The following is a 13,290-nucleotide window of genomic DNA, read 5'->3' as shown; positions in this document are numbered from 1 at the left end:
GCTACAACAAACGAACCGCATATGCGAACTCGAGAACCTCCAGAGCTTTGAAAATTCATTCCACAGAAATCGAACTGGTAGCAAGGCACGTTCTATACACTCCAAGTTCCCGAACTTCAAAAACCCGCTGCGCTCGAGGAACGAGGATCATCAAAACCCCGTTCACTTCTCCTTGAGCATCGTCGATCGGCCAATAAAATCGGAATCGTCCTCCCGCCAAGATCGCCGGCCTGTTATCGCCGCGATATTCGCTGACGCAAATGCTCCTTTCACCTCGGCCCTTTTTTCTCCTTTTTTTTTTCCTTTACGCCTCCGCGGCAGCAGCCGCCTATTTCGGGAACGGACGGGACGATCGGCAGGCGCCATTGTTCCCAGACGGACGCGCGGTCCGTCGTGCGAGGCGCGTTCGATTCGACATTCCTGGAGGCTCGAGGGCCGCTCTCGCCTCAGGCGGGTTTCGCTTTACGACACGTACCATCGTCGTCGTCGAGACACGCGGGGGCCTGTCTATGGTAATCCGGAGTGGCGGTCCCTCCGCATCCGAGACCAACGGTAACCGGTGAAGGCCGTCCAGCGTGGAATCCGATTGAAAAGCGAACGTTGCCGCCAGTTGCCGTTCAGTTCGTCGTTGTTTGCCCAACGGGCTTTACCGCACGGCATTCTGCCTCCTCTTGCTGACTCAGGTACCCGAAAAGGCCCTGTCGTTCCGCGCGAAGCGTCCTCGCGGGATCGCCTCTTCGTTCGACGGGGTCGTTTTTCGTGCGAATTCGTTCGAGGGAGGTTACGATTAGACGAGTAGACGTCGACCCTTCGCGTGTTCGATGAGACTCGATTACGAGGAAGTACCGTGTACTGTCGTGTATCGTGACTGTATAATCGTTTTAGTGCTCGATGAGTTCTCTGAGTTAGTTGGTAACTCTGTATTAGGAAGGTTGTGGCTCGTGTGCACGGAGACAATGGTTGTCTGAGATTAACTGGCCAGCTGCCTACGTAAATACGCGATTTTTTGCGCCTTCCTGGCGGACAATAGGGTGAAAGGACAAGGGATGATGGAGTGGAACGGTTGAATAGCCGGGATCAGCTTTCAATACTCTTGAGCGGCCAATTGATTTCGGACAAACTGTAAGCTTCTGGGCTTAAAGGGCTTTCACGTTCTGTTTCAATTACCATAATACCGCGATTGATTCGTAACCTGCCTCGCGGAGCTCGAATCCGTTCGAACGAAAAATTCTCGTTCGAGTCATCTCCTGGGAGATCTGAAGCTGGAAACAGCGGTTACATACGTTTTTTCGAGGCGCAAATACGACGCATAGTTGTGCAACTCTCGAGTCGCGAAGCGTTGCAAAGAATTAGCATGGAAATACTCGCGCATACGTAATTAGAGAAATTTCACGGCGTTAGCAACGCGATCGTCGAATAAACCGTTGTTCAGAACCGCGGATCCAACGACTTCTCCTTCTCGTCCGCTCGATCGCTTTCGATTCGCAAATATCAGCCGGCAATGCGACAGCTTCCCCAGTAACGCGCGAGGTTCGTCGAATGCCAGGCGCGTTTTCGAGCGTCGCGTGGAACGGCAGGGAAAATCGGCTGCGAGTCTATCTCGCCGATCCCCGCGACATTCCGCTCGAGGAACGAGGGACGCACACGTGCCCAGCGCGGTGTCCACTCACTTTCATCGCGTCCGTTCGCGGTGCAACGCGCGTACGCGAGTGCGATTACATGTGGCCCTCTTGTCCAGACGCAACCGGAAGCCAGCGAGGACCCGTGCATCGGCTGCTACGACGGATCTAGCTCGAACGACCGGTCAAAGTGCCCGTGGACGCGATGTCGAGGCTGATTCTGCTGGCGGTACTTCTCGTCGGTGCCTTGGAGGCTGTCCCTGGCAGATTGAACGGTACGTGTCTCCGTCTGTCGCGGAGATAGGCGTGATTTAACCTGCAACGAGCGTGATACGAAAGTGCATCTGCCTCTGGTGCTGTGCGTACTGTGGTGTACCTTTGTCGAAGCTCTTGGTCAGGTGACGTCTCGTCGTTCGCCTCGATCAGTCGATGGGGAAAGTTCGTGGCCAGTTTTCGATGTCGAGAAGCCGAAACTAGCGATCAGGAGACGTGGGTTTTATCCGAATTTTATTGTGGACAGATCGAGAGAGATCGCGAGGGAACGGTGGCTCTCGAACATACGATCGTCTCTTTCTCGAGTGTTTTGTAAGTTACGAGAACGATAGGTGCGTTGGTTAAATAAACGATGACGCGTTTCTGACGTTGTCGAGAAAGTTTTCGCTTTTAGCGACTTTCGTTTGCTCGCTTCGACTGTCTCGCATATAAATGGAAAGAAAAAGGGATCCTTTTAGGAGTCTCGAGTCAGTTCATAAATCTGGAACACGATGCGAGGTATATAGCGATCGTGTCCGCGAGAACGGCGATAATATCGAGAACGACGGGGACTTTTCATCTCAGCGTCATGATCGACGTAATACCTACCATTATCGAGATCAACTTCCTTCGCCCGATCTCGATATTTCGCCAGACAGCTCGTTGTTCGAGAATTGCCGCTGGTACCAGTCGGAGGTGCCGTCTGTGTAGCTCTGGCTCGATGAAAAATTCCCTCGACATCTCTACCAATAACGGATCAAACTTTTCCCATAATTCAGCCGATGTTTGTCCCGTTTTCTGGCTCGAGGCACTGGAATTTCTGCTCGCAACCGCGCGAAACGGTGGCGCGATCAATTTTCAGGATCGCGATCGATGAGTATAGAAATTTCGCGCGTTCATCCTTGATCGACGGCTCCTTGAGACGGTTTTTAAACCTCGACGGATCCTGATCCGACCAGTTTCGACACCTCTTTTCGCTGGCCGTGATCGCGAATACTTTAATGACCTTCGAAGCTATGCTCATTGAACGAGCACATGGATCATGGACGTAGCCCGAGGTGAATTCCTTTCTTTCGATCTCGTTTCTAGCGCGTGTAGACTCGCTCAGGCTCGTTCTCTGCGGTCTATATTAATCTCGAGTGTTCGATCAATGGTACGGATCGAATGATTCAGTGTTATTTCAGTGGTGTGTCGTTTTTGACATTTCCCACTGTCCCGTGGTTGACGAGCAGGCATGGACTGATAACCTTCCAATTTGGAGGCCACATTCCTGGGCTACTTTCTTGTCTGCCAAGTGGCAGCCTGTTCCACTTACGCGTAGACGTAACGCGTGTTTGATTGTATGGTGTATTTTACACAAGTTGTGTATTGTGTGGTTTAATTGTTAGTCTACGTTCATCTGCGTGCTTTGTATACGAATTCTTAGGCGAAATGGACGTTGAAACACTACTCGCGCTGGCCAACAATCGTGGACAATATGGAAAGCTTTAAACTTGCTGCAAAAAGGGCAGGTGTCGGATAATTTTCTAATTATACCAACCAGTTTGACGACGTACTCCGCGCGCGATAACGTAAAAGTAGGAAAGAACCAGTTCTCCAAAGCTGCCTCGAAATTTCTACCGCGAGAAATATTCGCTTATCAATCGCCTTCATTTTTCGAACTTTTGCCGCAACTTTCCCTTTTTGCGAGTTTTCCACGCGCCTTTTTTAAATGGCCCTCGACGACCGTCGCGCCCTCGCAGTTATACGAAAAATTCCGCGAGCCATCGATGCGATCGCGATGGCTCCCGTTTCCGTCGTCGTAGAACAATCCTCGGACGATTACGGGGGTCCACTTCCGGCGCGCTCGTCCAGAGGAACGGGGCATAAATCAAGAGCCGCGATAGCGGGACAGTGAAAAAGATTAATGAAGCCATTGTGAGCAAAGAACGCTAGTTTAGCGGTATTACGAAGCTGCCACTGGCTTCCAGTGGGTGGCGGAAGAATTATCATCGAGCGAACCTCCGCGGTTTCGATTCGACGCACAATGGAATTACGTCCTGGCGCAACGACGCTCAGCTTTTCGAGCGTAACGTCGTTAGTACCCGCGCAGGACGAAGGAGACTGCCATTGGCTTTATTATTACCAAAAAATAGATCTCGATGCTTGTCAGTTTTGCTCGTTTCTTCGTCGCGAGAATCGAGCACGTCTACTCGAAAAATATAGTCTAAGAACTCCACAGACTAATGACTCTGCCATTGTCCGTTGTGTGCTTACACTTTTCACTAAGTTCTGATAGTTGGCACGTTTCTCGCATGGATGCCGCGCGAATTTCATTCGTAATTGGACCCGTAACTAAGTGCCTATTTAGACCAGCGTTTCAATCTTCCGTTCATTCGAAATTGAAGCACGGAAACGCGTTTGCACACAGTATTACTCTTATCAACCAATACCTGCAGTTTCCACGTCCACGGAAGAGCAAGCGCCTGGATCCAATCCGCACAGAGGAACATCAGAACCGAGCAAACCTTCCTGCATTGCTATCTAATCACTTATTCGCCTCGTTCACCGACAATAGGCGATGAAACTCGCGTTAAGATAACGTTACATCGTCGAATTTCGTAATTCGCTGGATTACGGTACGCTGCGCAAGATTTGCCCCGTGAACCGGAAACGCGTGCGCCCTCGCGACCATCTTCGTGCCCTTTCCTCGTACCATCGTGTTTTCCTCGCCTCTGTGCCAAAATCTTCTCCCTTCGTTCCTTTTCTCGACTTCTTTCGAACGTTTCTTCGAAGTGGCCAACCGTTTCTTCGTAAACTTAAAGCCAGATGGTTGCCCAGCGACAATTTCATTTCGCTGAAAGCAGCTCGTATCTGACTACTACCCGGTGAACGCTCGTCACGCTCGAGGAGATTAATTTACAAATCGAATCGTGGTAAATGGCAAGTTGACACTGCCCGATCGAATTCTTCCGCGATCACGTTCCACGTCCGCGGCGAATGGAAGTCCGTGCTGGCCGTTTTTCTGGAACGGAACTGGACTGCGATCGTTTCTCGAGGAAACAGGTGTTCAGAAGTCGTCGAGAACGGATCCTGAATTTTCGAAAAAATTCTCACGGTCAGCGCCACTTTATAGAACGTTGATAAAAGGATCCGTCAAGATTTTCGAGTCGCTTAAACGTTCCCGTCTAAAGCGATCTCGAATTAGCCAGTTACATGATAGAACGTTTTCTTGCGAAACCGTCTCGGCGGTCGTTACGCTCTAGAAGAGTAATTTCTTAATGAGCCGGATCTGAACTGCAACCAGAATGCAGAGCAGCTGGATTAATTGCTCTCGAGGAAGGAGATTTTACACTTCTCATACAGTCGAACAAAAAATCGTCGAACGAATTACCAAAAACGATTCCTAGTGAATCATATTCACGAAGAATCGATTTACCATTCGAAACTCATCCTCGATGCCACGGAAACCATCTTCGAACGAACCTTCGACGCGACTTCCGTTCACCAGAAAGCGCAGTATCGTTTCGAGCGCAACGACGCCTCTGTCATCGCTGGGACCAGTTTCGCGAGAACTCCCGATCGTTCCCATTTCCCGTACACGTGGCCAGGTTTCGAGCGTTTGTCGCCAGCGTGGCAACAACGTTCCTCGCGACGTTTGCCGTGCAAAATGCGCCAGAGGCTCGACGATTCCGCTCGACGAAGCGCACGGGGGATGCCAGAATGGAGAACGCTCCCAGGGGACGTAACGAGGACCCGTGAAATGACGTCGAATTCGAGCTGCAGCCGGGAGATCGAGTTGCCGATACAGCGAGGCCTTTTGCTGCTCGGTTAAGGCGGAAGTGCTTACACGATTCACTTTGGTTCGGCGACACGCTCGATTCGGTGAAATTAATGCGAGCGAGTCGAAAGCGGGACACGTTCGCGGGTACCAACGGAATCGATCGAACCGATTCATTTAAAATGAGATCGCGCTACGCGATCCGCTGCTGGTCGAGGTCGATCACGAGTGCCCTCGAACGAATAAGTGCGATAATGTGCGTGTAATAATCGAAGCGACGAATGGAAATCTAAATTTGATAGATTGGTAATTTACTCTGGCCTTTGTACGCTCTACGCTTCGATCGTGTGTTTTAATTATTTCTCGACGAGAGAACAAGGGAATTCTGGACGCGAGAACTCGACGGGGTGCTGTCGATATTCGAAGTAACGTGGTCGTTTCCACGGCTCGGTTTTGCCGAACGGCGAGATTAATGCAGCAAGATCGAAAGCAAAGTAGTCGCGTGTCGATAATATCTTGGCCGTGGAAATGGAATTTTGCGCCGCCATGAGAAATAAATCGGCCAGCCGGGAAAGAAACTGCCTGTACCTGGCCTCCGTGCTCCTTGATGAATTACGAGCCCCCCGTTTTTTTCGATGGTGAAAGCGACCGGACGGTTTAATAGAAAATAAATATCGCGAGGCCGTCGAGAAAGAGGCTGTGTAAAAAAAAAGGAATTTGCTTCGGTGGTTTTTTATGTGTTTGGTTTGTTTCGTTCGACGGGGACGAAAGTCACGACGTCGAAAATCGGCGCTGGTTGTATAATATTTGAAGAAGGCGTCGTTAGGCGTAAAAGTGGCAAACTAATCTGTAATCGATGGATCAAATTTTTTATTTTTACGCGCAGCGAATTTATTTGAACGATTATCTCACAGAGTCGATCTTCGAAGACTCAGCAATTTACGAAACAGCGCTCTAATTTCCAATTGATCATTTTTACGCGTATTTCGAGAGCAGAGTATATCTTCGAGAGCAACGATTAATTGCTCGGTTAAATTGCCATTGAAGTTTCGTGCTGTTATTATCTGTTAATAATAGCTTGTCCATAGTCGAGAGGGTAGTTATCGGGGTAGCGAGCGCAAGAGCAACCCGTTTCGTACCAGACTTCGGTTGTTACGTGTTCCTGCGAATATAACAAACGAAACAGGGCGCGAGTAGTAAAGCAATACCCGGGAAAACAATCGCAGAATGTGGCGCAAGAGAAACACACCTCTGGCTCCTGCAAATACTAATTATACCATTCCAAATATCGCTTCCATTCAACTCGTAGACAGTTCCCGATCTCCCGTGCTGAATTTCATTTCGAGCAACAAGATAATTACAGATTAATTACGATTCCTCGCAACCAGCTGGCACGGATACGGACTTTTCATTCGTCATTTGTCGATCTCGTTCCACGAGGGACTAAGCAAGAGTCCTTTTTCTCGCGTCTCTTTTTCCACGACGCCTGATTGTTGGTCCGTTCGAACGAGGGAACTTTAATTATCCCGCCACACGCGAAAGGTCATCGCGTATCGAGCCAGATGGACGTCTGATCCGAAGGAAAGGCGACAGAGAAAGTTTCAGAACCGGTTGCCATCGTCCACCTCGGCAAGGTTTCGTTACGTGAAAGAATAAAGTGGGCATCCCCCTGTGCTCGATCATTTCAAGTTCCTCGAATAAATCACACGCTTCTGCGTAACATTGTTACGTTCGTCTACCTTTTCTGGTATCGCTAGGCTCGCCTGGTCGAAGCGTATGCTAATCAACTCCGAAGATTCGACCGCACGAAAGCGTCCTCGATCAGAGATTCGAGGTTACCAACCGCCAATCGATCGTAAGAATTTTAGGAACCAACGGTGAAAAAGTGTTCACATTCTCTGTTCGAGCTATACCTTTAGAATCTATTACCAGCTTTCGCCTCGTACAATGTGGAAGTTCCTTCGATATTCTCGCTTGCCTGCACTTTTCGGCAAACTCGCGCGGCGTGTCCCCAATGGCGCGAGACAGCTTTCCGATAGAGACATTTTAGGGGACGCCAGGCCATCTCCTCGCTTTAAACCGAACTCTCGACCGCGTTTTTCAAGTTTCACGAATAATCTCTCACCCCAACTCGCAACGGAGTTTCCGTCGGTGAAACGTTTTAAAAGGCCCGCGCATCCGTCCCGGGACACCCCGCGCTTATTCGCGCGGAGGAACGTTTCCGGCGGAGTTGTCGGATGAAATTTTCCGCTCCATGCGTCTTCCGGGACTCGCGCACCGCCCCTCGCGCGCTTCGCCCGCGAAAAATTGAGATAAATGGCTGGGATAACACTATCACACCGACGCTCCGCTTATACTAATTAAACCGGCTACAAGTTTCTGATCTTTACGACCCCTCGACTCGCCTGGATCGGTCAACTTACTTCACAATTCAGAGCCGCGTCTATTTAATTAACTCGCAAGTTTGTTTGGCTTCGAGTCCTTCGTGCTTCCGTGGTCATTTTCGCTAAACCAACCGACGTAATCAAACGCGGGAGCATCGTTTATCAACTGTCCGCGTTCGTTCTTACTTAATTTCATTTGACACGTCCGCGTCTCTGTTCGTCGTCTTCGTTAATTTAAGCTAATTTCGCATTCAGTCGCTTCAGTTGAAATGGAAGGAGGGTAGTTAAACGGTATTATACTCGAGCAGAGGGAAAAATTCAGCTCGTGTTAGTTGCATAAAACGATTCGAAAGTTACGTGGCTCCGATTAATCTGAATGAGACATTCCAGAAAATTCGAGAGAAAGTAATTGGTCGCGTTCGTAGAATAGCGTAGCTATTTATCAAGATACATCAGAATTCGTGGCGTTGTTACGCAACCGCTGTCCTCGAGGAAAGTGAAAGAAGTTTGATTAAGTATGATAAATGTCCCCAGACGACGTCCACGATTTTTCAGGCGTTTCGTAACGCTTCGCAATTTTTCGTCTCATCAAGGCGAGATCCAATTGACATTTCTGATCGTCACGGTATTTCATGTTCACCGTGTTACGTAACATCCGATTATTCGAAATTACAAACGCGTTCGATTTTCGCATCTCGCGTTCGGGTAACGAGACGTGCGCGAATGCTTACGAGGGTTCGAGCACGTGCGTGAGATAGCTTACGTACATTTCCCCCGCATCTCAATTCAGTAACTCAATTCCAGCTCCTTTAACGTCAGATGGAAACCTGCCTTTTCCATTCCCATGGCGCGATTCCACGGCTTTCTCTCCATCGCCGGTTCAATTCGACCGAATTGTTTCGTCTTGAAACGTCTTCGATCATCGCGTCGAACGCCACGAGGAGGCTGCAACAGGCTACGAGTTACGTTCCCAGCGAATCGCTATCGATGCGGACAATTGCGCGATAGAATTGCAAGCAGCCGTGAACTTTAATTGTCCAAGGAATTCTCCTCGAACGCGTTCGTTTTATTTCACCATCCTATTTTTTCGAGCGTTTCAAAGTTTCCCAAGAAATACGACGGCTCCAAAATGGCGGAGGCGAAGAACGCAGGTATATAACACTTGACGGGTGTTTCCTGAGTGGTTTTCCGAAATTATACCAACCAGGTGCAGTTCATAATCCTTGATCCTGATTAGATTTCAGTCATTAGCGGGGCCGTGATACCTCAATTATCGCCGCGAGGCAAGTATTATCTTCGAGCTAAGTACTCCAACTTCGATTAAAACTGATAATCTGCTCGTGGATTCAAGTACGAGAAATTGAAAGTGCATAGAAAAATGTTTGCGCCATCGATTATCTGTCACGTCGACGCGTTCGCGATCGATTCTTACCTTTCGTAAACAGCTGCGGTTAATACGCGATTGAATCGAAGATTTTTAGCGCGACCAATAATCACGTGCGAATTACGAATGGTGGGAGGGTCGTCGCGCGGCATATCGTTGTAATCAACGGTGAAATTAGGTTAATTATCGCTGGTAAAATTATAGGCCGGCTGATTGGACGCGTTCCAAAACAGCTGGCGGGCAAGTTGATTCCGACGGACGATCCGCGGTCGGCTCGTCGCGGAGGTTCGCCAACTTTTGTCGCGCACTCGTTAATTACGACAATTATTCGGAGGGCTCGAGCGTATTCGACGCGTTAATAATTATGTAACGAGCGAAGATACCAGCGTTTAACAACAAACGAGCGACCAATAATCGAGATACCGCGTTAATTACCAATACCACGGTGTCGCGAGGACCCTGGATCGATTTCCAAATAAATTACACTAACAATTTGCTTATTTATTAACGCTGTTATCAATAAGCGTGTGGGTAGCGCGCTGTTGGCTCGTTCGTCGTTAATCACTTTGCCCTATCTCTATTTATAAAATATTTATTACCACAGGTAAGAATATATTAATTCACCAACGCGCGATGGACTTCCGCTAGCGTAATCAAAGCCTCCAGCCTCGGCTGCGGGTACGGAAGCGAAATCTTCAATGCTCGTCGATCAATGGCGGCTGGACGCGTCCGCTTTTAAGGCTGGTAATGGTCGACCACGGATTTGTAAATTCACGCGATGGATTTCGGTCTGGCGCATTGTGAATTCCGAATAGGCGCGAAACAACACGACCGATCGACCGCGAAATCCCGCGATTTCTCGCATTATGTTCGGTTAATTACGCTGTGGAATTTTTATTCTTTTTTACGAGGCTCGTCGCTCGTCGAAATCGCCCAGAAAAAGGACTCGCGACCCGTTCGACGCTCGATCCTACCCGCAAAGTGCTGCGAGGAGCAGAATAAGCGGACTGATTTAATATCGTGCACCCGGAAAGGGATTGTTTGACGTGGTCTCGACCGTTGGTTTTAGCGATATTGGATGAAATTTCCTTGCTAGTCATGAATAAGCTTGTAAAAGTGGATGTAAGAGGGGTCGTCTCATCATTGCACCAGGTTTTCGATTATCCGTGCAACAACTTTCAAAGAGTTTTCCGTGCTCGGAAACGATGGAAATCTTGATGGAAAATTTACGTCTCGCTTTTACGAATCCAGTGGGCAATTAGAGAGAATTCTTAACGGCCTTCTTCGTTTCATAATATTTTCGTAACGAGGATGGCTCCGTAACACGCGTACGCGAATAAAAATTCTGATAAAGCAAGCCAGCGCGTCGTTAACCACGCAGTTTACACCAGGAAATGTCAGGTTAGAAACCTCGATACCACGTGAACTTTCCTTTCTTCCGCGAAGTCGATCTTCGCGGTGCTTCGCGCGATGGCTTCGTCCGCGTTTCCGCGTTTTCCACTTACATCACTCACGCGATGGCCGTCATTTTCACCGGTCCGTGTCACGGTTCCTTTACTCGTCGATACGAAAATTCCAAGTAGAAACGGTGGTTCGTTTTGTTCTTCGACTTCAGCGTCGAGGAGTTGAATAACTGATTGCTCGTGCGAGACGCGGACAAAACAGGAGGTTTCTCTCGAGGTTATTACCAACGCGTTCGAGGTCCGCGTCGATTTTCTAATTCAGTGGATCGTACGACGAGTCCACGCGATTATTTCCCTTCGCTTCTTCGAACGGAACAAAAGTTGCTGGTAAGAAAATCGAATTTTTATGCACAGTACACTGGCTACTTTCAAACGCGATTCCATCGTACGAACAATATCGTAAATCATTCAACTAGAACGATCTTTGTAATACTTTGGACAGCCACTAAATCTGTAACCATCCCCTTGATGCCGTCCCCCAACTTAATCGGCGTGACAAATGAAATCCGTTGCGCAGCCAGCGTCCCACCCCATCAGGAACTGCACCACGAACCTAACCCAGACCCTAACCCCCGTAGTTGCGTGTCCAAGCTGACCGCTGCATTACGAAACAATGGCCAGGGGCGTTCAGTGAAATTTAATCGTACCAACCGACCCAGCCAACGATCCGTCGCTTTATAGAGCGCTTGGAAAGTCGCCTTAAGAAGCGACCGCTAACGAGCCTCGCCCCCTGACCTCGCCCAACAAACTGCCTCGCTAATAGCCGTCGCCTCTGCGTCGACCCCCTCGTCGTCTCCTTCGACCGCGTCTTGCTACATATTTTTATCGAAACCCCACGGGGGCAGCCAGCTCTGGATGGGGGCGTTCTCGCGCGAGGACGATAAACGGGGAAAGGACGCGGAAAGAAAAAGGGGACGGCTGAGACGGTGTCTATTAAGAGATCCGTTGAATATTAATGCGGTTAGACGGTATTCCAGGACGTCGCGGGCCGTCGCGCGGCAATTAACCGAGCGATTATTAAAATATGCAGAACGACCGTTCTAATTAGCCCGTCGACGAAACTGCGCGAGCGTTTCGCCCATCGCGTCTTTTCCTCGCCGCGACAATAGAGCGTGAATCGAGCGGAGTGGCTTGGTCTCCTCGCGTAGAAAAGGCGAGGGCGCGCGTGCACGTTGCTTGGTAATTTTAGAGAGAAGAAACGGAGAATTTTGGTCGAGCTACCAAACCACGAGGCAGTAAACTCTCCGACTCCCTGTCTGACTTGCTCCAAGTTCCGCGACCGTCTCTGCGAGGACGCCTTTATCCGCTCGAGCGCTCGGTCTGGCTATCGCGAGCAACGCACGCTCTCTCCATTGTCGGTACACGCATTCATTTCGTCGCACAATTAGAACTGCCATACCGCAGTTGTTGAAAGATAGGATCGTACAGCTGTGGATCTTCTTAGACGTGGGCGGTACCAGCTACTCTTCCTCCTCTTGGTCGAGCGACTCGCCCCAGCGGAAGGTCGCCTCCTCGCTCGATTCCTCTTCTCCATTATCGCGCGCGATTACTACTCGGGTCGTTTCGAGACGAAAATTTGGGAATTTCCGTGCGGTGCCTCGGTGATGGATGGATTAATCGGAACACTGGGCGGACAGAAGATAATTGAGGGGTTAATGAGCGGGCTCGTCGTGTACACCGGCGGCGGAATCGAGGCGGAACCCGTTTAAAATGCATGGCCCGACTCTGTTGAGAAATAGCTCCGCGATGCTTGGAAATTTGGAAACAACTTGTCCCTCTGCCACGGTGAATTCATTTCGCCGATGGAGCCACGCTCGTGACCGTGTTTCGGAAATTGGATTTTTCGTTTATGGCCCGGCGACACGCGACCGCCAGCCGGTTCCTTTCGATTCACCGTTTAGCGAGGCTGTTTCTGGGAGGTTCATGCAATGTACCCTCGTTCCACGAGACGGTTTAGTTACGAGACGCGAAGCTGCGTATTCGTTTTGTTTCCCCTGGCTCGTGAAATTTCTATTAGGACAACCACTGCGTCGCGGTTTCGCGTTTTAAGATCACGTCATGTCCTGTGTTCGATGATGTTGATTAACATAAATTATCATATCGTGTTCAGTCGTACGGACGTTTATTCGAAAATATTTCCCGAACGAATTGGCACATCGTGGTCCCATTAAACGTGGACACGGAACGAGGAAAAAATGAGCGAAAGTGACCACGGAATCATGTCATTTACATGCTGTACCACTTTAACGGCGGAACATTCCCTGCCGTAATGGAACGTAAGACTCGAAGGCAGTCGATAAAAAAAAAAGCGCGATCGTTTGCATCTGCCACTGGAAGTTTCTTATTCGGATTACGTAAAACGAAACGCGTGACTCGATCAAAGTTATCAGGTGTCCTTCCTTATCTCGCTTATCCGATAACAATCCAA

The 13,290-nt window shown here is 49.4% G+C and overlaps 1 protein-coding gene across 1 annotated transcript in view; it reads left to right on the top strand.

Annotated features, from left to right (window-relative positions):
* The window catches only part of LOC143431305 (uncharacterized), a 58,101-nt gene that overhangs the window by 39,466 nt on the left and 5,345 nt on the right, over positions 1 to 13,290 (top strand). The window lies entirely within an intron of this gene.

This window comes from Xylocopa sonorina, chromosome 17 (genome assembly GCF_050948175.1).
Source record: "Xylocopa sonorina isolate GNS202 chromosome 17, iyXylSono1_principal, whole genome shotgun sequence".
Classification (NCBI taxonomy): Eukaryota; Metazoa; Arthropoda; class Insecta; order Hymenoptera; family Apidae; genus Xylocopa; species Xylocopa sonorina.
The sequence above is the reverse complement of the archived record's forward strand: the minus strand, read 5'-3'. Positions and strand labels throughout refer to the sequence as shown.